This window comes from Lycium barbarum, chromosome 10, assembly GCF_019175385.1.
Source record: "Lycium barbarum isolate Lr01 chromosome 10, ASM1917538v2, whole genome shotgun sequence".
Taxonomy (NCBI): domain Eukaryota; kingdom Viridiplantae; phylum Streptophyta; class Magnoliopsida; order Solanales; family Solanaceae; genus Lycium; species Lycium barbarum.
In genome coordinates, this window is record NC_083346.1 from 105,869,619 (window position 1) to 105,894,724 (window position 25,106).

Sequence of the window (25,106 nt, forward strand, 5' to 3'; positions counted from 1 at the left end):
ACTGGCTCTTAGTATGTTTTTGCAATTTAGAAGATGTAATCATATTCAGAAGCGACTTAAAAAAAATTAAGTCAAGATTAATATATTCAGGGAAAACAAAAATCACAGCAAAGAAAGAAAAAACCAACTTTTACATATAAATCGTTCAACTTGCAAACTTTCGAGGCAACCATCACATGGATTAGGGGATTAAGTAATAATCTTCCAGACAAGTGAGGGATGGCTCAGTGGTTAAGCACCTCCACCCACGACCGGTAAGTCCTGGATTCGAGTCACATTGGAGGGGAAGTGTGAAAACACTATAAATCCTCCTAAATGGTGTGGGGGGGGGGGGGGGGAATAAAAAATAAAAAAAAGTAATAATCTTCCAATTATAAAGAGTATGCTCCATAAGAGAAGGGAAAGGTTTCATGATGTAAAGCAAATATTCCATGCAAAGCTAAAGCCATTCCTTTCTTTGCTTGTATCGGTTCTCTTAGCTAGCAACCAATTAGCTTTTGAATTGCAACTACTTATAAAAACCCTACTGTTCTAATGAACTCTCATCATCATCTGTATCTACCATTATTATTAACAACTTGTACAACATCATTTGTCCCTCAAAGTTATAATAAAAAATGCCGATCTATTCTTCTGATTCTGATGATCCCCGCCCTTCATATTCAGCAACCTCCCAAAAGATTATTTGCTCGTCAAAGACCCATGCATGCAATTCTTGGAGGAGGAAAAGGTGACTTACCTTTTTCTTAGTACTTCCTTCTTTTCAATTTCAGTATTTTAGTTTCCTTTTTAGTCTATTTAAAAGAGAATCTTTTCTATATTTGGTAACTCTCACTACAAGAAAAAATATATTTGGCAACAAAATTTTTTTTGTAGCCATAGATTGATTATTGTTGCAAAAAGTACTTTTGGCAACAAAAAACAAATTTTGTTGCATGAACTTTTGTTGTTGCCAAAAGTACTCTTTGCAACAATAATCAATACTATGACAACAAAACTAAATTCTTTGGCAACAGGTCTTGGAGCATCAGTTTATACATTTTCACGTAATCAAAAGGAGCTTAATGAGTGCTTGACTCAATGGAGAAGTAAAGGTTTTAAAGTTGAAGCATCTGTTTGTGATTTATCATCAAGAACTGAACGAGAGGAGTTTATGAAGACTGTCGCCAATTATTTCGATGGCAAGCTCAATATTTTGGTAAGTTTGATGCATTTCTAACGGTATAGTTCACTAATTAATCCAATCCAGTCTGTCTCAATTTATGTAACACATTTTTTTTTCTTTCTTTCCCCAAAAGAATGTGATTGGTTTTGCTATATATAAAAAAATAAGTTAACTTTATTTTTGTTTAATTTACTCTGTAGTCACAGAAGTATATATGACATGTTTTAAACTATAAGAAATCTTTGGCCCACCTAATAGATAATGAGATTTTCGATCGAATTTCATACTTTCTCACCATTAGAATACTGGAGCTTTCGATGAAGATCTTCTTGTTTTAGCTTATGTTTCAGTCTTTTTATAGGAGGGCAGACACATCTCTTTTTATTTTTTCTTGTATTTAGGTTATGTTTCAATCCTTTTATTAGTTCAATACTTGCTTTTTTTTGACTTTTTCTTTTTAACTTTTTGGGTGTCTAATCAAACACCTTTTATGTAAATTGGGACGGAGGGAGCATCAAATTTTATACGCTTTTCTTAATGGCTGCTGCTCAAGCCAATTTCTATCTTAAGTCGAAGTGTCGAACATGGCCAATTAGAAATTATAGTATATGCAATTTTTCATTCATCAATGGATAACAAGTTTGAGTTTTTCATTATACCATATGGGGCCCGGAAGTGGGGTTGATAACAAATCAGCACAAAAATGATTCATCAAGTTCAAACATGAGACGATCACTCGTTAAGGACGGTTTACGGATCATCAAAACATGCACTCTGCTTTTAGAGAAGGGAAAAAAGGGTAAAATATACCCCTCTACTTTAGTTTATTAGCCAACTTTGTCCTCCGTTAGCCAAAATAGTCAAATATACCCCTCCCGTTACAAGTTGGGCCAAATATATCTCTACCGTTAGCAAAGTTTCAAAAATACCCCTCATTTCTAACATATTTCCACATAAACAAGTCTAATCATTGGAACTGTGTGACATAGACGCCACATGGCATTTAACTTATTCTATGTGGTGCCTACGTGACAATTTTTTTTTAAAACACTCTAGAAAATTGATTTTCTAAAAAGAAATCTGTTAAAAATGGCTTTTATTAAAAATATGATTTTTATTTTATTTCATAAAACCCGCTTCTTAAAAAAAATCTGGAAAATTGGAAATGATTTTTTTAAATCAATTTTTCAAATTTTTTAAAAATTAATCCAGATTTTTTTTAAAAAATTAGGAACCTTTTTTTTTAAAAAAAAAATACTTTACAGTTTTCTAGATTTAAAAAAAAATCATTTTTCATATTTTTTAACTAAAATATCCAATTTTCGAGAATATATTTTAAAAAAGGGTTTTATTAAAACAAAATTTTTTTTAGATTTTTAATAAAAGCCACTTTTTTTCATGTTTGTTTTAAAAAAAATCAATTTTCTAGCTTGTTTTTTAAAAAATTGTCACGTAGGCACCACATAGAATAAGTTAAATGTCACGAGGTGTCCATGTCACCAATTCCAATAATTAGATTTGCTTATGTAGGAATATGTTAGAAATGAGGAGTATTATTGAAACTTTTCTAACGGTAGGGGTATATTTGGCCCCACTTTGTAACGTGAGGGGTATATTTGACTACTTTAGCTAACGGAGGGCAAAGTTAACCAATAAACTAAAGTAGAGGGCTATATTTCACCCTTTTCCCTTTAGAGAAAGATGTGGCATCTTGACCATTTTTTTTTTCAATTTGTTTTTCTCCGTAGGTAAATAATGCTGGTATTGTCATATACAAAGAAGCTAAAGATTACACTATGGAAGATTACTCTCTGATCATGAGCATCAACTTTGAGGCTGCTTACCATTTGTCTGTACTTGCACATCCCTTATTAAAGGCATCAGAAAGGGGAAATGTTGTCTTTATTTCTTCTATTTCTGGTGCTTCTGCACTTCCATATGAGGCAGTTTATGGAGCAACCAAAGGTAATGGATGTATTACTCATTTCGTTTCGATTGATGTGGCACCTTTCAGATTTCAAAAGTCAAACGAGTTTTGTTCACCTCTACTTTTTACATGTTAGGTAAACATTTTAAATTGTTAATTATTGAGACTTGTAGTATTTTTTTACATAATTTTCAAATATGTGAATTTTATTTCAAAAAATTTAAAGATTATGGCCGAAATCAAGGTCAAAATAAAAAAGAAATTGAATGGCAAAATCTAAACGGTACCAAATAAATTGGATCAGAGGGATATGTTTTGTGAAATTTTCAGTTAAGAAAAAAAAAAAAGGAATCAAGAATTTTGCATATTGCTAATACTTTGGGTTAATTAACTAATTTAATTTATTGGCAATAGGAGCAATGGATCAACTCACAAGATGCTTAGGCGTTTGAGTGGGCAAAGGACCATATTCGTGTCAACGGTGTTGGACCAGGGGTTATTGCAACTTCTCTTGTCGAAATGACAATAGTAAATATCATCCACTTAATTAGTGTTTCTTAGATTTACAGTATTTTTTTGCTAAACTTTAAAAATATGCTTATTTAAAAGTGGTATGTTACAAATACTTTAAAAAATTATTTTTGGAGAATAGCAACTTGTGTTTGACCAATCAATTTGAAAAACACTTTTTGAGAATATTAGAATAGTACTTTGTGCTTGGCTAATATTCTAAAAGTGCTTATGGGAAAAACTATATTTTCTAGCTTCTAAAAAAATACTTCTGTTACTATTCAAAATCACTTATCATTTTTCCCTAAAAACTTGACCAAACATCTAAGCTTTCTAATATTGCATATTTTGTTTTTCAAAAAAATACTTTTAGCTTTCCAGAAGCTTGGCCAAATTAAACAGGCTATCAGTAACTTGAAAAATTAAGTAATAGAACATGTTATAACTAATTAAATTATATATATATATATAATTATTTGCACGATCAATGTATATAAGTTAATAAAACTTTCTAATTCTTAATTAGATTTGTTTGTTGCAGCAAGATCCAGAGCAAAAAGAAAACTTGGATAAGTTGATTGATAGATGTGCGCTCCGTCGAATGGGAGAGCCCAAAGAACTTGCAGCAGTGGTTGCGTTTCTCTGTTTTCCTGCTGCTTCATATGTCACAGGCCAAATTATATATGTTGATGGTGGCTTTATGGCTAATGGTGGTTTTTAATCATCCTTCAATTTGCCTTTACTTTTGTAAATTATCAAATAAGGGAAGGAATTGAACTTCCTATTTCGGCTGGAGAGACCAAGTCATTCAACTATTCAAAGTAATCTACTTTATTAGTGGTGGAATAATTCCGAAAAAGAATTTCAAGTTGACTTTTTGCGAAAGGGAAGATGGCTTTTTGTCAAAGAATAATGATGTAGAGAAATATAGCAGAACAAAAGTAAATTGGGGAGACCTTCTGCTAGCCCAAGATTGTTAACTAAGATTGGAAGATTCAACTAAAGAAGAGGAAGCTTTGGAAAGGAGAACTTTGTAATGGAAGAAGACTCTTTTGAATTAGCTTGAATGACTTACAATTGGATTTTTTATGGGTTGATTACAAATGACTAAGGCCGCCCCTATTTATACTTGTGTAGGGATGGTTCTAGAAATTCTTCTAGATACATCCATTAGAAAAATCTAGTTATCTTTATCTCCTACCACTACTCTAGAATATCTTGATATTATTCTAGATATAGATAATTCTATCCTCAACTACAAATATTTAAGTGTCTAGAATTTCTAGACATTTCCTAAATACAATATATATCAAAGATATTACATTATAGCTTTCTAGAAACTCTTCTAAATATCTATGATATTTATTCTTCCAAAAAATTAACTTTAATTTTTCACACTCCCCCTTAAAGTAATTTTTTGGAAGCTATCCTGAACTTGTCTCGGAAGAACTCAGACGAAGCTTTTGGACGTGCCTTGGTGAAGATCTCAGCAATGTTTTCCCGACACTTCTTCCTTCTTCAAATGATGATGGTTTTCCGCTAATAATTGGGCCTCCAAAGAAACATGAATACGTCTTGATAAAATTTCATTTCTGTAGCGGACAGACTTTCCACCATTTCTTTTTGGCCTTTGCGAACCACGTGTATCATCTTCATGATGAACTTCAAATTCTTGAGTTTCCAGACTCCCCCTTTATCTTAGCTCCTTAACAATTGTGTTATCTGGAGAAACACCTGAGTCGATGACGATCTGACCATATGATCCACTACTAAATTCCCTTTTCAGCTCGTCAATAAATTGTTTGGCAGCTTCAGAGCTTCCAAAAATCACACTGTTTGTATCTCCATATGAAATTGAGCCTTCAAGGTCAACCTCTTCATTTATTTTGTCACGACCCAACCCCATGTGCCATGACTAGTGCCCGAACTGGACACTCGTATACGGATCTGTTAAATATAGTCAAACTAAAACTAAGGACAATATGGAAACTTGTAAAAACAAACGAAGGATTCACAACACCACATATCATAAACCTGTCTCCTAAGGAGTCACGGCTAGCCACAGCATAACATAATACGCAAGCCGACGAGGCTGCCACTATACACGGGAATATCAAAAGCAAACCATATCGACATAGCTGACCAAAACCTATATACAACCCACACATGTCTACAGACCTCTAAGAGTATAAAAGTGAAATATGACGGGACAGGGCCCCGCCGTACCCCTGGACATATACATAGGTCTATATCAAAAGATCTGTACCAAAATAGTCTAGGCTCCGGAACAATGGAGCTCTCCAAATAGCTGAGCAGAAGTCCTAAGCTGGAGGATCACCAAACCGAGTGTCTGTACCTGCGGGCATGAAACACAGCCCCTCGGAGAAAGGGGGTTAGTACGAGATATGTACAGAGTATATAAAGCATGAAATACAATAAGGAAACTCATAACTGAATAAAAGATTACAGGAGGCAAATATGATAATCAAAGATACCAATGCACTTGTGCCTTACGAGGTGAGAATTATGCATGTTTATATCATATACCATACCCGGCCCATTATAGGACTCGGTGAATAAAGTCATCATATACCATACTCGGCGCCATAATCACATCATCATCATCATATATATATATATATATATATATATACCCTACCCGGCCCTCTAGTGAGGGACTTGGTGAACAATGCAGTGAAACTGTGCACGAAAACATACTCGGCCCGGGACTCGGCGAAAGATATATTAACAGCATGCATGAGCAGAGTAGTGAGCAACTATATGCAAACTAAGTCATGTCTGAGACTCTATAGAATTATTAAAATGAGCTATCATTTGAAAATCAAAGACAATAGTCATGTCAAGTACCCTTCGAATGTCACTATGGATTATATCAAATAGAACTTCAGGAATCATAGACACGTATCAAGACATAATGAAGTAGGTTCTGGAAATCAAGAACATTAGCCATCCTAGTGTCTCTAAGAACAGGAGCTTCTTTGGAGTTATATGTTCGTCGTCTGTTTGTTTCATAAAGATCATGCCAAAAAGAAGGAAGGGATAGACTTAACATACCTGTTATAGATCAACTGTAACCAAGCTTGCTTCGTCGCCCCTTTAGCCTATTAATATGAGAGTAACACTATTGTTAATAAACTACGACCTTCCAAACTTATAAATCTACAACCAATCACTTATGGAAATCACTTCTTAGTTCATACTTCTTGATTCGTATTTTAATTAGTTAAGAACTTAACGGAAATCGGGCAGTATTTCCTCTATATAATTCGCCTAACCCGAACTTCCAATAAATCTCCGATTAGCACAACAATACCAACAACAACGATAACAACTCAACTACCATCCACGTACAAGAAAACTACTTCAATGTCATTTTAATAACAAGCTCGAAACAGTCCACCAAGACTACAACATCGAAATACAATTTTCGACCTTTACTTCGCAAAATTACAAACACACGGAAAAGAGTATAATATTGCCATGAACAACAGCACCTATACTTATCTATAACTATATTTCCAGCCCTCCAACATAAACAAATTACCCTCAAATACAATACAATAATAACATCAACACTAATCAAACTTAATCCACCATTATTAAATTGGAACAACCCCAACACGGTCCAAAAAGAACCTTAACATTAACGTGTACAATTCCTTGCATCCAATTCCACTTAATAAGGGTTAATCTCTCAATTACAACATCATCTACTCCAATTACACCATAAAAAGAAGATCTTACCTTAATTTAGTTAGGACAGATCCTACAATCACTTGCACCAATTGCACCACTTCTTTTTCCTCAACTCAGTATTCTTATGTTGCTGCCTCCTTGAACATTTAAAGCACTTTGGGATTTAATTTGAATTTTTTTGCTATCAAGATGGTGAACTGCCATGGCCGTGAGCTGCCATGGCTGTGTTATGAACTTTGCCTTCAAGAAATGTGAAGATGAAGTTGTAATTAATGAGTCGTCCATGAAATATATATATGCACTCAGCCATGTTGACACATGTCCCACTATGGCATGGACCAATCAGATTTGGCTATGTTGTAGTGGGGTCCATTTAGCACTCTAATTAACTTAATTAATTATAAATCCCCACTTAATAATCTAATCATGGTTAGTTAATCCCTAATCTCCACTAATATTTCTACACTAATTGAAATTTACAAACAAATCGTGCACTTATTAAAATCGGGATTAAAAAGTTCTTGTCTCATATCTCAAAATACTCTTGTCCTTGAACTTATGTCGATTAACTTACGAATAATCCAATCGTACAAAAATACGGGATATAACATATTTGACCGTCGGCTTCTCCATCTGCTTCCAGTAGTTGATGTGAGATAGTGATTGACTTTGATACGGTAGATGATTGACCAGAGACTTCAACTTCCACTACAATTCCCTTAATGCTTTCTTCGGAATGGTCACCATTGCCATATATAGTTTCAGACACTGCCTGCTCAGGTTCTACTTCAACATCCCTCACGTCCAGACTTTTATTACCAGCTTCAGGATTTGCTTCGTTGATTTCCTCGATAGCAGCTACCACATCACTAGTCTGAACGTCTTTGGAATCTGCTTGCTTTTTGTTGATGACACCAATGCCTTCCTTCTCCACGTAATGGACCGTATTATCTCTTGAATCTATGATCTAGTCTTTTTCGAAATTAAAGGAAGACAGGGCATCTACTACTCGAGCCTCAGCTATAAAGCACTTTCCCTAGTCCTCTTCTTCTTCTTCAGCAGCTTTCTCAACTTGAGTCATGTTGCTCTCTTTTGTTCGGCAATATCTTTTTATGTGTCCTATTTTACCACACCTGTAACATTTGAGAGTCTTCTTATAGTTATTAGTAGACTCTCTCTCCTTTTCTAGCGAGCTGGAAACACTTTGAGATCGAGAGTGTGGCGTATCTCTGAATGTTTTTCCTTTGAAGTTCCTCTTGTCGGCTACAAAAGCATTTCCTTCCCCTTCTTTAAAACATACACTAGCCATCTATTTGGCTAGTAGCTCCAGTGATGACAACGAATTCTCAAACTTCTCCAAGGATGGTACTTGAGCCTATCCTTGAATTGATGTAACAAAAGGAATATATTCTGGCTTCAAACCACGAATGATAATTCTTCTCATTCGTGCTTCATAGATAGCCTCGTCGGGGTTTAATAAAGAGATCTCTGAAAATAAATTCTTAATCTTAAAAAAGTACTTAGCAATAGATGGATTACCTTGAGTGGTGTTCGCCAATTCATTCTCCAATATCTGTAGTCGGGCTTCATCCTTCTTGTTGAACAGCTGATCGAGAGTCCTCCGTTTCTCATGAGCTGATTTTCACCTAATAATATGATCAAACAAGTTGTGAGAAATGGACCTCTTTAGGATGAACTCCACTTTCGCATTAATCTGCTTCCACTTCTTGTATACGCTACTATTTTCCGGTCCTTTGGAAGGAGGACTTGTGTAACTTTCATTGACAACATCCCACAAATCCTCACCCACAAGGTATGACTCCATACGTGTCTTCCATACCTTGTAATTATACTGGTCCAACAATTCCATCCCCAGTCCATTAACACCACCGTTCAAATCCATTTAGAGAAACTAGTTGAATCTAACACTGACCCGATCTTGAAACAAAATCCAGAAGCCAACGTATGGTTATGGCCCTGATACCATGTAGAGAAATATAGCAGAAGAAAAGTAAATCGGGGAGACCTTCTGCTAGCCCAAGATCGTTAACTAAGATCGGAAGATTCAACTAAAGAAGAGGAGGCTTTGGAAATGAGAACTTTGTAATGGAAGAAGACTCTCTTGAATGACTTACAATTGGGTTTTTTATGGGTTGATTACAAATGACTAAGGCCACCCCTATTTATACTTGTGTAGGGATGGTTCTAGAAATTCTTCTAGATGCATCCATTAGAAAATTCTAGTTATCTTTATCTCCTACCACTACTCTAGAATATCTTGATATTATTCTAGATACAAAAGGATCTAGATAATTCTATCCTTAACTACAAATATCTAAGTGTCTAGAATTTCTAGACATTTTCTAAATACAATATATATCAAAGATATTACATTATAGCTTTCTAGAAACTCTTCTAAATACCTATGATATTTATTCTTCCAAAAAATTAACTTTAATTTTTCACAAATCGGATTCTTTATGTAGTTGAGAGTCATTGTTTTGCAAGTGCATGGGAGACATTGTTGTATGTTTTCTAGTTATGACCATTATTGTGTGATTCCTTTCGAGTAGTTTCTTCTTCTTCTTTTTAATGATTTAAAGATGACGACTCTTTGTGCGTACTGTGGAGGATCAAAAGTTATAAGTATTTTTTGTTTTATTTTTAAATTTTTATTTAATCATTCTTGCTTCAGCCTTGACATAACGATACAAGTTATTATCGTGTTATCAGGAGGCCATCTATTATGTCACGGAACAACACTAACATAATTACAAGACTAGTACATAAGATTAAATATGGTCCGACCTTTCTCGAACATCATGTATAGAGGGAGTTAATACATTGAGTTGCATCTTTTTATTCATGCATTATTCTGTCTTTTGTTTGTCCATATAAAAGATATTGAGGGTTTGTTTCGTGTGACATGAATCATTTTCGACGAAAATATTTTTTCATGGGCAAGTCATTTTGCTGTCATAGTACCTTCCGCTACTTTTGTTGTAATTGCTCTCAGATGTCACTAAGCCACCTCAACAACTGAGAATTTCTACCCTTTTCTATCTATCTTTAGAAGTAGCGCGAGTGAGTCAATCCTGGTGTTTAATTGCTAGAGGAATATTTTTCCATCAAAAATGGGAGAGACAACTTTACTTATGGATGAGTATTTGTTGGGTGTGCGAACAAAGTACCGCATTGATAGCTGAAAAGAAAAGAGAGTTATTTCTAAGGATTTGGATACTCTTAATGATGTGAGGCCTTTTTGGGGAAAACCGTGCGGGCTTGGCCTAAAGCGGACAATATCACGTCATGTTAAGAGTATCTTTGGGCCGTTTTAGCCCAACAACTGGTATCAGAGCCAATGGTTTGGTGGGACGAGTATGAAGATGGCAGAGTGTGGCGTGGGGCCCGACTTAGTGCCTTTACCCGTCTATGGGCCGGTTTACGACCTTTACCCGTAGCTTTGAAGACACATTCACTGCCTTTGGGCTTCGGTGACCGTAAATACTCTGACAGTGTGGGTGGCAAACAGACATGTTGAATCTCTGTCCCGTGGTATGATAATGAGCCATGTGGAACTTAGTTCGAGGGGGAGATTGTTGGGTGTGCGAACAAAGCACCACATTGATAGCTGAAAAGAAAAGGGAGTTATTTATAAGGAGTTGGATACTCTTAATGATGTGAGACCTTTTTGGGGAAAACCGTGCGGGCTTGGCCCAAAGCGGACAATATCACATCATGTTAAAAGTATCTTTGGGCCGTTTTAGCCCCACAAGTTACCTTACTAACATGCTAACTTTTAATTTCATATATTTGCTTCAATTAACACTTAGACATTATTATTGATTTTTAGAACTCAAAAGCTTCATAAAAAATTAATTATAAGATACACATGGAGAAACATAAATATGCTACTTTTCTTTAGCTTAATTAAAGACCAAAAACATGGTATGTAGATCATATAGAGCCTATTTGGGTTCGCTGGGTGTCATAGCTTATAAGTATTATTAAGGGTTTAATTTGAATTAATTTTACGAATAAACAATTATGTGTGTGGATAAAGGTGTTGAAACTAATAATAAACAGTTAATATTATGTTCAAAAAAGTGATGATAAATTATTCTTTTGACAAAATGACTAAAATATTCTTCATTTCTTGTAAAAATCTAAAGTAACTTTGTAAAGAAAAAAAGACGAACAACATATGTGAATCCAGAGGAAGTTAGGAGTTATTTTATTTAGGAAAAGGTATTTTGAGAATAAAAAAATATGTATTGAGGATAAAATAGTAAAAATTTGGTCAGGACTTATAGGCTGAAAAGCTATAAATTGGGATGACCAACTTATTGACATTTAACTGAGCATTTTGACTTATAAATACTTTTGAGTTTTTAGAAATCGCATAAATAAACCAAGATGCAGTTATAAACAAAGGACAGTGTAGATCGAGACAGCCAAATTAGAAATTCTTTTTTGCTAGATGTACTACGACACGTAATGTAAATACAACTCTGAACTCTGAGGTGCTATTTTGTCATCAATTCGATGTTTTATATATATTGGATATGGACAATCTTATTTGAATGAATATTAGGGGTGACTTTTGTCTCGTTCTTTATTTCTGTTCCTTCGTCAGATCATGAGAATTGAGATATAATAAAATAACGATCCATGATTTATTCTTCTTATTTTATTAATTTCAGCAACTTGAACTTGTTTTGTGATGTAATATTTTCTTTAATTTTTGTTTCTTCATTTTTAATCAACTTGGCTCAATATCAATGGAATCTCATCATCTATATATACATAACAAATTGACGTGGTATATATATATATATATATATATATATATATATATATTCATATCATAATATATGAATAGTAAAAAGCCAGCAATGTATATATCGAGAGAGAGATTTACCTAAGACCATTTACTAGTATTACAGAAGGTTTTCCAAGGAAGGAGACTCACATATAGGTTTTTATTAATACATGTTACCAAAATATTAGTTCATATAGGGGCGGGCCTATCCAGCTAACGGGTTCGGTCCAACCTAATAGCTTAGGTCTAAATCCTACACTGTTTTTACGAAATTCATTGAATATATATACACATTATTACATTTAGAACCTCAAATCATTACTTTTAGTGCACAATAACTTTAAAAGATTAGAATCCCAACTCATAAGATTCAAAGCTTGACTCTGTCTCTGAGTTTATAGGTGTTTAATTTATAAGAAAGTAGGAATAAATTGAATGTAAAGAATGAGGGTAGAAGTAGAATAAATACTTCCTAAGTACAAGAAAACAACTAAAACGAGAAGGAAATAATTAAGTGTTAAAATTTTGGGCAAATCATATAAATTAACAGCAATATAAAGTACAAGTAACCAGAGCATATATCTAAATATAAAAGATACAAAAACCCTGTAAATCTAAAGTTTATGAAAAATAAAAATTTGAAGGATATGAGGCTAATATATCGAAAATATACAAGATAATGTTGGCTATTCTTTACGTTCTAGTTGATAGGAAATGTTGGTTAATTTTTGTCAATATTGAACAGTGAGACACTGATTTTCTTTCATTACGTTTTTTTAAGTTCTTATTATAATTTCCACTTGATTTAGGGAACAAATGTACAGGAATATATTAGGTTTGACAATGGCGTATAATATAGTTTTTATATATTAGGGGTGACAACAGAAATCCAAAAATTTGGCAACCGTTAATACATTATTCCAAAACCTAGTGTTGAACAACGCATATGAGCCAACAAGTCGACCCACCGTAGAAGCTTCACCCCGTTAAAAAAAAAGTTCCTAGTCTAAAAAGAAAATAAGAACGGAAGAGAATAGGGAATTTTTTTTTTTTTTTTAGTCAACCGCTATTAGCATTTTTTGAATTTGTTGGAAAAAAAAGGGGATATATTTATGATAGATATCTTTTTTTCTCATTTAACAGGGGTTATGCTTAGGGGTGTTCATGTTTCGGTTTGTGTTGGGTTTTTGTTAAAACCAAAACCAAACCATTTTAGTCGGTTCTTTAATTATTAAAACCAAACAAAACCAAATATAATACATATCCATCGGTTTGGTTGTTGTCGGGTTGGTTTCGATTTTTCGGGGTTTATGAAATGTGATGGTATTTCTCTATTTCATTCCCGAATGAAGTGCAGAAGGTAAGGTCCTTGGGCCATGAAATGGTGCCTTTAGGCGATGAGAATGATGCCTTTAGACTATGACGCCCTCGATGTCCTGTTGTGGGGCCGGACGAGCCAATGCAGTGTCCTACTGTGGGGCCGGATGAGCCCGTGCCTTTTCTCTCAAAATGTGCCATTGGTGGAATTTTTGAGGGCCCCCTCAAAAATTCTGTCCCAGTTTAAACAAACAAAAATTCGCATACTTCCAGCGGAAAGTGATGTGCACTTGCTTTTTTTTTTTTTTTTTTTTTTTTTTTTTTTTTTTTTTTTTTTTAAGCTACTCAAAAATGTTCTCCCAATTTCATGCTTCAGCGGAGAAATACGAGGATCTTTCATGGTAAGACCAGATGTCGATACCTCGTAGAGTTAGTAACAACACAACAACATTGAACTATATTTACTGTGCAACGATAAAAAACAAAATTAAGAAAAAAAAATAACAAAATCACGAAAGCAAAATCCAGCAAAATTGTTTTTTTTTTTAATAATAACAATGATTGATATAACATGCCCCGACTTCAGTTGGTACCAACAATTAGTATTGTGCATAAGAATTCACCATTATTTATCGTCCAACAAACCAAGATCGACTTATTGGTAATTCCTATAGCTTCAAGTGGTACCTCAGACATACCTAAAGATCGACAAGATTGGTTCATTTTGCTTCAAACAAGGATTATGAACTATACATATCCTCATGTTTCAAGTGCCCTCACCAGAAAGAAAGTCCCTTTTCACACATATTCAGTATTTTTGAACTTTGAGACATCTAGAGAAGTACACTCAAACTCAGAAAGATGTTCAATGCTTGCAATTGTAATACCATAAGCTTGGTCGTCATGTAAGTATCCACTAATGAGAGAAACCTTAGCATAGAATCACGTAGGGCTTGTTATGTTGTTGTAATGTAGGCTTGAGAAAAGGGTAGGATATTATTTGGGTAAGGAGTGACTAATCCTTCCCTAAGCGTTGCACTATATCTGTGCTTAGTATTTGTGTGCTCTGACGCTGATCCACTTTGTTTTATTGTCCCTTTTTTTTGTACTTGTGCGACCTCTTTTGCAAGTTAAAGCCCTTTTTTCGTTTTTTTTTTTTAGGGTTGCGTGCCCGAGACTCTGTGGGGATTAAGAGAATTGACCTGGGTTGTATGTCCGAGGTCTTGATACTAATTTCGGGTTGTATGCCTGAGTGTGAAAAAATAAAAAAAGAATAACGGGTTGTATGTCCGAGATCCCGAATGACTGAGGTTTTTTTTTTTTTTTTTTTTTGTGTTTTTGTGGGCTCCTTCTTGCTTTGGAGGTCGTTCTTAGCCTTTGTTTTTCTGGGACGGTCGAATCAATTTTTTTTTTTGGAAACTTCAGCTCAGATCTCTATCCGCGGTTGCACGTTTTTAGTGCGCTAGCTCAGAGAGGTTGGGCCAAGAGAGAGATAGTGCATGTAAGCACTCAGAAATGGTATAGGCTTATGATGTGGTGGTAAAAGAAAAGGCTTTAGGCTCAAAGGGGGAATGCTAGGGATAATGTCATTGGTAGGCTAGAAAGGCTCAAACGGGTCAAAGAAGGCCTACGATCCTTTTCTATGCTGAGTGTTACTCATAATTTCGCCTCAACAGACATTCAGGCCAAGTTCTAGATCACAATGCAATGCAACTGAACGCTATCTAAAGCTCACCACACAATGCACATGAAACAATGAGGTCGGTTTTGTTCTTGTCTTACAAGCATGCAAGAGAATTTTCAAGTGTCACTTAAAGTGTGAATGAGAGGTACCAAAAGAATCTATAGTTTACCATGAAGTCAGTCCTCTCCATCATATTGATTATTACTTGTTTCTTTCCTATGCACATTCTAACTGTGTTGGTACCAACCAAGTTAAATATATGAATCTAAAAAATATTTTTTTGTATTTTTTGAATAAGGGATACCGAACCGAAAAAGGGTTGCCTACGTATCTCATCTTTGATGAGAATCAGGTGCGCGTAGTTCGTTCAAATAGGATAGAAAGAAACAAAATATTTTTGTGATTTTTTTTTTCAAAATAAAGATTTTTTTTTGTGACTTTTTGAATAATAATACCGAACCCAAAAGGGCTGCCTACGTATCTCATCAAAGAAGAGAATCAGGTGTGCGTAGTTTTTACCAATATGATAGAAAGAAATAAAATATTTTTGTGATTTTTCAAAATAAAGGATTTTTTTTTTTGAATTTTTGAATAACAAATAATGAATAATGAATAATGAATACCGAACCCAAAAGGGCTGCCTACGTATCTCATCAAAGAAGAGAATCAGGTGTGCGTAGTTCTTGCAAATAGGGTATAAAATGCATGATTGAATTTTTTTTTTTTTTTTTTTTTTTACAAAATGCAGGGTTCAACACGAGTCAACTAAAAATAATTAGATAAAGTGCTAAGGCAGTGCAAAGCAAATAACACAATATTTATTTAAAAACAAAACATGTAACAAATAAAGAGTATGTGAAAAAATGAAAAAATGTTCGAAATAAAAGATAAAATTCAACCTAGCTAAAAATAACTGCAAAATGAGATGTACAGTAACCTAGGAATTCTAAGAGTTGATTTTCCTATGACACAAGGCTCCCGAGCGGACTACTCGAGTGAGAAGGATACGCGGTCCCCGTTACTCGGGCACCCCGCGCATACGCCAACTCTCCTAAAATTCGGATTCTACGAAAATATTCGCGGGTGCGCAAAACTCACCTCGCGTGTACGTGTGATAGTGTGAGTTTTTCAGAAGTGGAGGAAATATGAACGACATGCCATTTTATATAAACTGATAACACATATGAATATTAATATAAAACCACCAAAAGATAGCAATCAAAGAGAAACAGTAAAAGCAAGATGCATAATTTACAATAAAGTAAAAAAATGAGTATGGTAAATAAAACTTGCTAGTAAAACAAAAGGCAATAATACAGTGTATGAAATTAAAAACAGATGTGTACGTAAACAAATAAGGGAACAAGGGGAAGGATATACATGATGAATAAATACAGGCAAGTAAAATAAAGAAAAATTCAAATAAAGACAACATACCTCGAATAACAAATTGAGTCCATATGGTTAGAACCTAAGTGTCCCCAGTTGTTGCACCCCATTTTTTACCAAAGGCTAAACAAAGCACAACTTATGGAGCTCTGAAATAATTAATTATGTACAGAGTCGCCACCTAGCATTTAAGGTATACTAGGGTACCAATAAATTATTAATATATGCAGCTTAACATGATCTACGAAAATAAGTGAGATTCTAGGTAAGGGTTCAAATTATTCCAAAGGGAAGGTGTTAGGCATCCTTCAGAATCCACAAATGTGGTTCCCGGCTGGACCAATTTAACTATACGAGGGATGTGTAAAAAGGCTTTATTATTTACAAAAATTAATAGAATTTAGACTAAAGAATAATATGAATATTCACATAAATAATCATGCAATACGTATTTTATACATATGTGTTATAATAATTATTAAAAAAAAAGTTATGTGCAACTTAGAAGCTTGGGTACGTGACAAAGGTATAAAAAATGGGCATGAAATTATTTTGCACTCGAAGTGAGTTAACTAATTTAACTAGCTAAGTATGTACGCCTAATCAATTAATTATGAAAGTATATTATAAAGCCTAAATATTGAGGCAAATCACCCTATTTATTCACTTAAGTGTGCTAAGCTATTGAATTAAAACTCTAGCAAAACATGATAACTATAGGAATATTAGCTACAAAAATAAATGCCTAATATTGATTTGTCTAAAACACATAAAATTTCAATCACCTAAGCAGATCATAAATAAATACCACCAACCTGCACCCTAAAAAGTAAAATTAACCTATATTTTATGCTTGTATAATTTAAGAATGTAAAAAATATAAACAGAGAATTTAAGAAGCTATTTGAACTTCTTTTGAGTGTCATCTTCAAAAAGTAACTCCGGATACCTGCGTGAGACTTAATAAAAATGTTAGTAAGAAAATAAATAACTATCGGATGAATTAAAGAAATAATGAATAAACTTAAAATAAAAACCCGTCTTTGTACATGGAAGGCCTTGGAAATCGACGGAAATTTCTTCATCGGCCATTTGGGTTTAGTATTCGCCCAAATGATTTTTATTTTTATTTTTTTATTTTTTTTAAGCCATATAAATCATCAGTCATCACTGACCATGTTGCTGCTCTGTTTAAGCAATAACAACCCAAATGTATTCACTTGGGTCTCTACAAAAACACATACTAAAATCAACAAAAAAAAAGATACTACCTGTTAGTATCGAAATCCATGGGTAGATCAGGCATCTCAGTTAACCTCTCAAACTTAAAAATAGATGAAAAAGAAAAAAGAGTAAATAAAGGGTAAAAATGTTGGGAATGATGGGTGCTATGCTATATGGAAAAAAGTGCCAACAAGTGACTGACTGGTCTGTCTGATAACCACAAAATAATGCTTTTCTCCGTTCCCCTCGGTGTACTGCGTACATTTTTTTTTGAGTGGGAGTAACTATTTATTTTAGATTTATTTAGTAAAAAAAAATGTAAAATCAATCTGAATGCAACATAACAGGGATGAATGTAGTACAAAATCAATAGCAAATTAGCCATATCTATATTACAACAGCAGCAAAAAAAAAAAAAAAAAAAAAAATGAACTATAAACAAAGAAGTAGACCCCTACTATAAAAAGGCCTCATAGCCCATGATCTTTTCCTGCTATTTTTCAGCATTTCAAGCCCCAATAAGATACCCCACCAATTAATGCAAAAAATACCCCATCATTGTGTCTTCCTTTTTATTTGTACTTTTATGGAAAAACATGACCCCTATTACCCTATTGCAGTAGTAGTGCCTTTAAATTAATTACTTGAAGCAAACCTTTCATTTTCTTAAAGACAGTAATAAATTTAGCAGTGGTTTAATGTAACAACAGCAGTGATGGAAAATGTAGTAAAAAAAAGGGACAATCATTTCTCAAACGGAAACAAGACAGGATATCAATCCAAATAGCAACAATGGTCATTAAGATGCAGCAACTAAAACAGATCTAGATCAACACATAAGCATGTGGCTCACTTGATAAAATTAAAATAGCAAATAACCCAACAGAAACTTAAAATAATAGTTCATAACAATTGGTCATCTCTATTACGCCAAATCATGCAGCAAACCAACATAAAGATTTATAAAAAAAAAATAAAAAAATTAAAGAATCAGTCCAACACAGCAAGCAAACATATCCCAACATGCTTGTACGAAAATTTAGAAGAAAACACAGAACATGGTGGAGCAGTTGGAGAAGACAACACAGTCACCGATTTTAATGGAAGTTTTCGGCCAGTGGGGTGGTGGTCGGCGCTTGAGAGAAAATGAGGGGAGGAAAAAAATGTTTAGGGTTTAGAGGGGAGGAAAAAAATCTGAGTGTTGTTTTTTTGCTGTGTAGGTGTGTGTTTGTGTGCCCATAAAATTAAACCCCTCCCCTTATTTTATAACATAAAGTCCAAAAAATAAATGTGGAGCCATACCCCTTGTCCCCTTATTTCTTTTAACTAATCAAAACCTAACACATTACCTCGAAATGTTCACTTTTTTTTAAAAAAAAAATGATGAGACTTTGATTTGATTGAATTTTGCTCTGCGTTTAAAAATTAATTGCTCCGATTTCTCTGCACTGTCGGGCTGTACTAAAATATAATTAATTAATACATGTATAAATAATAACGTAAGTATAAAATATAAATATTAATGTGCAAGATATAAAAATGTATTGCTATAAAATTAAGAAACAATTATTAATTTCACGAAAATGATAATATTACGCTATACCTGTGCAAAATAATGACTCTTGAAAAAAAAATGACAATAAATTAATAAAATTCTCAAAATAAGGACAATCATCAATAAATTATAAAAAATGTAAAAATGTGTAAAAAATATATTTCATGCTCTTTAACGAATCAGGGCCCCCCAAAACGTTAATTTTAAGCACGTCGAGCCAAAATTAGGTGTCAACAAGAGGTATTTCACTAACTTTACCCTTATTTATGCTTAAGTTATAATCTCTCCACTAAATGTTTACTCTATTTGTGTGTTATCTCCATTAATTAATGACAACATTCTACTGAGAGTAAAATGGAGAGAAAATAATAAATTGTGTTTTGGACTTCTAAACAACATAAGACAACTATTTTTAGTAACCATGACAAATAATTTGAAACTTTGGAATCTCTAGTTTGAGCAATTATTTTTCTCTATGGCAGAAACTGAATAACCTTAAAAGTTGTGAATTCTAACTCGTAATAGGTATTCCTTCCGTTCGCTTTTACTTGTCTTCTATACTTAAAGTACATTTTCATTTTTTACTTGTCACTTTTAGCATATTAAGAGAAAAACATATTTGTTTTAATGTTTATCCTTAGCATTAATTACTTATTTCTCAAATCATATCTCATGATCTAAGACTGAACATCTATTAATATGAATATTGTGGTCAATTATTGTTTCTAAAATGATGTGCAAAGTCCAAACAGGACAAATAAAAGTGAACGGAGGGAATATTTAGTGTAAGGCTAATGTTACGTAGGAATTTGTATTCGAGTGTCGCTGTATATAGTTGATGAATGTTAGGAATATAATTATTCCCTCATTAGGAGTCCTTAGCAATGACTATTGATGTATCTGCTTCCAAGAATTGTAATGTGAGAAGCGTTTTCTACATGGCATCAAGAGCCATTAAAGGTTAAAACAACCAACCAAAAAAAATAAAGAATCAAAGATCAACACGCTTCCATGGGTGAAAACAGTAGCAATTCAATAACTTCAACCTATCTACTCTCTCATCTTCTCCAAACCTCACACATCAATTGCCTATGAAACTCACATCTTCGAACTTTTTATGGTGGAAGACACAATTTATGCCTATAATATATGTGTGTGGTTTGAAACATCATATTGATGGTAGTATAGAGATGCCAAACTAATTGCTCGTGCAGCTTGGGACAAACTTGTTGCTGTATGTGCTTCAGGATCGAAGCCACGGATTCATGACCTCAAGGAGCAATTGCACACTTTGCGTCGTGATAATACTAGTATTGAGACGTATGTGCAAAAGGCAAAGGGAAGAGCACATATGTTGGTTGCATTGCAGCATCCGATTAACAATGATGATTTGGTAGAATTTGTTCTTACGGGACTAGGACCTACTTGTTCTTGCGGGACTAGGACCTACTTATTGTCCTTTTACCAGGTCACTTGAATCACGTCAAGAGGACATCACTTTTGATGCATTTTATGCGTTGTTTTTGAATGAAGAACGACAATTAAAAAGGGATGAAGCCTTTACACTCATTTCACCAACAATATAATATACTCAGAGTTCCTTCTTTACCACTCTTGGACGTGGTAGAGGTCGAGGGGGTCGAGGCCGTGGGCGCTCCTCCAATCAAGGTTTACTTAATCGTCTCAAAATCGTGGATTTCAGAACTCTGCTCATTCCAATTATACTCCATCCCACGCTTCAGACATGTCTGGAGTTATTCGTCATAATTGTGAAGGTAAAGGTCACATTGCACGTGTGTGTCCATCTCCTAAGACTAACAATGGCAACAAAGTGTCCGAACTACCTATTTCCAATTTATCAAGAACTTCGTCTCCACAAAATTGGTTAATGGACAGTGGCTGTTATACCCTATTTTGTCAAAATAGTTTACAACATCCCGACAATTCCGGGGTTAATTAAAGTTGGGAGTCGCCACCTAATTATTTACGGTGAATTAGGGAACCTAAAGTTTATTAAAGTCATTTTCTAAAGTTAACTCTGTTTTAAGTCTACGAAACCAAAATTCTAGGTAAGGGTTCAACTAACTTAAAGGGAAGGTATTAGGCACCCTTTAAGGTCTATTAATAATGGTTAACCGACCAGACTTAAAGTTAATTAATTAAGGCGAAAAATGTGAACAAAGTGTTTAAATTTTAAGAAAACGGTTAGGAAATGTAGCTAGGGTTTTAAAGAAAATATAATAATGTGGTTGAAAATAAGGTTCACAGAAAATATAATAATTTGCATATAAGAAGACTTTGAATGCTATTTTAAAATAAGATTGGTAAATGTTGTTAAGACTTTAAATGTAGTAATGCTTATTCAAAATAAGACTTGTAGAAAATGTAATAATTTTCATAAAAGGGGGCTTAAGTTGTAAGTAAAATAATAACGTCCATTTCCCGAAGCAAGAAAAAAAACTGAATTTGATATAGGCTAGATAGCGGCACTTACATACAGAGGTTTGGACTTAAAGTTGATAAGAAAAACAGGTTTAGACTTAAGTGACGACTTTAATGGTTGACTTACCCCATCAAATAGAAAATCTGAATTTAAAGGAATTATTTAGACTCTTTGCAAATTCGATTTTTTCATGAAAAAGCATTTGGATAAAGTATCCCCACGAGTTAAGCTAAGATTAGAGAAATACAAAATCTTTCTGAAGTTTAGGACAACAGAAATGAAGCTATGTATATTCTTACTCTAATTTAACCATAGATTCAAAGTTCTTATAGCTAGATACTATGTTCATGTGATAAATCGAATCTAGAAGTGATGATCCTCTATGCCAAATAACTTGATAACTAGGTGTTCTAATGTCGATAAACTTAAACAAATTAAGTAAACAATCACAAGTTAGTAAACACAAACAAACAGTTAACTAATCTAAAAATGCAACAGCCCACTCTTTCTTTTCTAGAGAGGGAAAAGGGTGGACAGAGGACGCGGATTCTTGATTCCTCCCTCGCTTTATTTTCTTTCTGATCTGATGCATTTCAAGAGCTAGGGATCTGACTGAAAGAAGACTCAGATTCCAAATCTAGCGATGGCAAGAAACTTATGCAACAGTGAGAGTCTTTTAAGAAAGACTCCATTTTGCTCCGGAGTGTACATGTAAAAAAAAATAAGATAAAGAGACAAATAATTAGAGGGGAAATCTGATTTGGAATAATATATGAAGATGGAAATTAAAAGAATCACACAGTATTTAATTTTCAGCTTCAACACATAAGAGGGCATGATATTTATATAGCACAGGGACGAATGCATGCCATCGTATAAGGTAGTAGGAGAATCTAAGCTGATCCCTTAAATATTTACACTATGTCACATAATGTCAAGTTGTTCTCGCTAAAACTACTCTGATATACCTTTAAGTATTCTAGTGCAACTTTAAGATTTCATAAATTATTCTGGTGAACGTTAATGGGCAGGCCCGAAGCACATCATACTTATGTCCAATTCACAAAATGAACCCACAGTATATATATAAGGTATACTCTCATGTATACATCATAATGTATGCATGAGTTTCACATTCATGTAATAGACAAACTACAGATTCCCATCATGCTAATACAGATTAAAAGAAAAGGTTTATCAGAAAGCAAAGAGATTTACAGTATGGGAGAAGGTTGACTCTACATTTGTCCTAGACCAGAAAAGCTATGCAACTTAAACGAACACATAGTTCACAGAACAAGGTTTAAACTACCTTTAGACATAGCAAGGGTAATTTAATCTCAAGATGGGCATAAAGAGTCTCCTAACGCAACAGGAAGGCAAAGTAGCAGTGCCATTTATTTTAGCATATGTAATTACTCGAACTAAAATAAAATGAGTTAAAATATATATAAGGTGGGTGGGAGCCTTAGCCATGTTGCCAACACATCATACTAAAATACAGAAAATTATTCGTTTAGCTAGAATAACAAGATGTTTACTTAAGAATAATTTCACGAAGCATAATTCCTAAAATGGCTGAAAGCTGAAATATTGTCAAATGACGTTTCATATTCCGAAACTCCAGAGTCAGCCTTGACATGATTTATTACATGAACTTTCACAAACAAACACTCGGATATACCCAGTATCAGGGTCTGAGACTTGTCTATTTTCACATAAACATACTAACAAACTGAACATAGAATAAGATCTAATACACAGTTACTAATAGGACTAAACACAGAACGCAGACTTGGGACCAAATAAAGTCAATAACCAATATCGACATGTTGTATGATCATTTCATCATATCAAACACTCAGAGTAATCCTTGCTTAAATTTCATAACACGACATAAGTATCGAAGAGGGAAATGCTCGACGTCTCTTCACAAAATACACCAACGCAACAGATGTCAAAATATCAACACAAACATCAGATGTACAACATTAACATGCTCCGAAGGTATGATTTTACATTAGAGAACTCTAATTCACACTTTCATTCCAAACAGCCAGATTTATTACACATATGCTAGTGAAAGGAAAAAAACAGAGGAAAGCTAAAGCTTAAGATCCATCGACCTTTTGTAGGTGCAGTGAACGGGACGACGATCTTGATCTACCCTCGATTCCAAAGTGACAGCAGAATGAATAGACGACTTAAATCCTTCAAGTGAGTATTCCCAGATATAGTGATTGAAAAAAAAACGTAAATAATTTGGAGGGGTTAAGGCAGCTGAAAGGAACTCGTATGAGAAAATATTCAAGAACGGGCTAAAATAATTTGTCGAATGGTATGAAATTTTAGGGGGGTAACTTTGTGTATTCCGATCAGTGGCTTCAATCCCCCCTTTCGGCTGAGGACTTAAAGTCATTTTTATAGGTGATAGAGGCTAGGGTTTCGCTTTAATTCTGGGCGAGATTTGAAAAAAAAAATGGATTCAAAATCGAGTCAAAGACCCGTGCTAATCCGAACGTTGAAGGGATTCACGTGTTTTGATTAGGATTCTTGCCCGAAATGGACCGACTTTCTCTAGTCTTTGAGGATTTTTCGTGTCCGTATTCATCCAAGAGTGGAAAAAGTACTGAGCGGGGCAGATTTTCATAGAAATGGAAAGACAGTCTCTGTCTATTGCTAAAGAGGAACGGAAGTTAGCTAAAATGGAGGGGAAGAGGAAAGGGACTGATCGAAGAGATTGAAGGGAGAGAGCGTAGAGAGAAGAGGCGTGAAGAGAGAGGACAAATCGGCTAGTTTTTTTGGGTGAAAAGAACGATGAAAACGTTTAAGATAAAGTGGGTCGGTCGGGTCAGGTCGGGTCGGGTGAAGGGTAGTGGGCTGGTCCGTTGGAATTGTTTAAGGGATGTGGGCTGGTCTGAAGGGGTAATGGGCTAGTAGAAAAATGTGGGCTAGTCGGGTAACTTAGGTAATGGGCTAGTTGGGTAGAAAAAATATGGGCTGGTGGAATTAATGGATATTGTGTTTGTATTTTGGGCCGTTAATTTGGCTGAAAAATATTGGTCCTTCCTCCTCTATTTTAATTATTTTTGGGCTTCTAATTTAGTAACTAGCACAATATATATACTATGATAATTAATGATTAATATGTAGAAAATAAAAGACTTGATAAAGTATAATTAATTTAACGAAAATAAAGTGACAACGAACCCTCTTAGAATTTCTGATAAAGTGATGCTAGTAATAGTGAAAAAATGAAAATAACGATATTAATAGTGAAAAACGTTTAGCTCGCCAATAAATTTAGAAGGCCGAGGAAATAAATTGGAATAAAGGAGGGACGAAATTGGGTG

At 34.2% G+C, this 25,106-nt stretch overlaps 1 pseudogene; it reads left to right on the forward strand.

Annotated features, from left to right (window-relative positions):
• The first annotated feature begins 907 nt into the window (after positions 1-907).
• LOC132615944 (tropinone reductase 2-like) lies at positions 908-4,925 on the forward strand (annotated as a pseudogene).
• Positions 4,926-25,106: the final 20,181 nt, after the last annotated feature.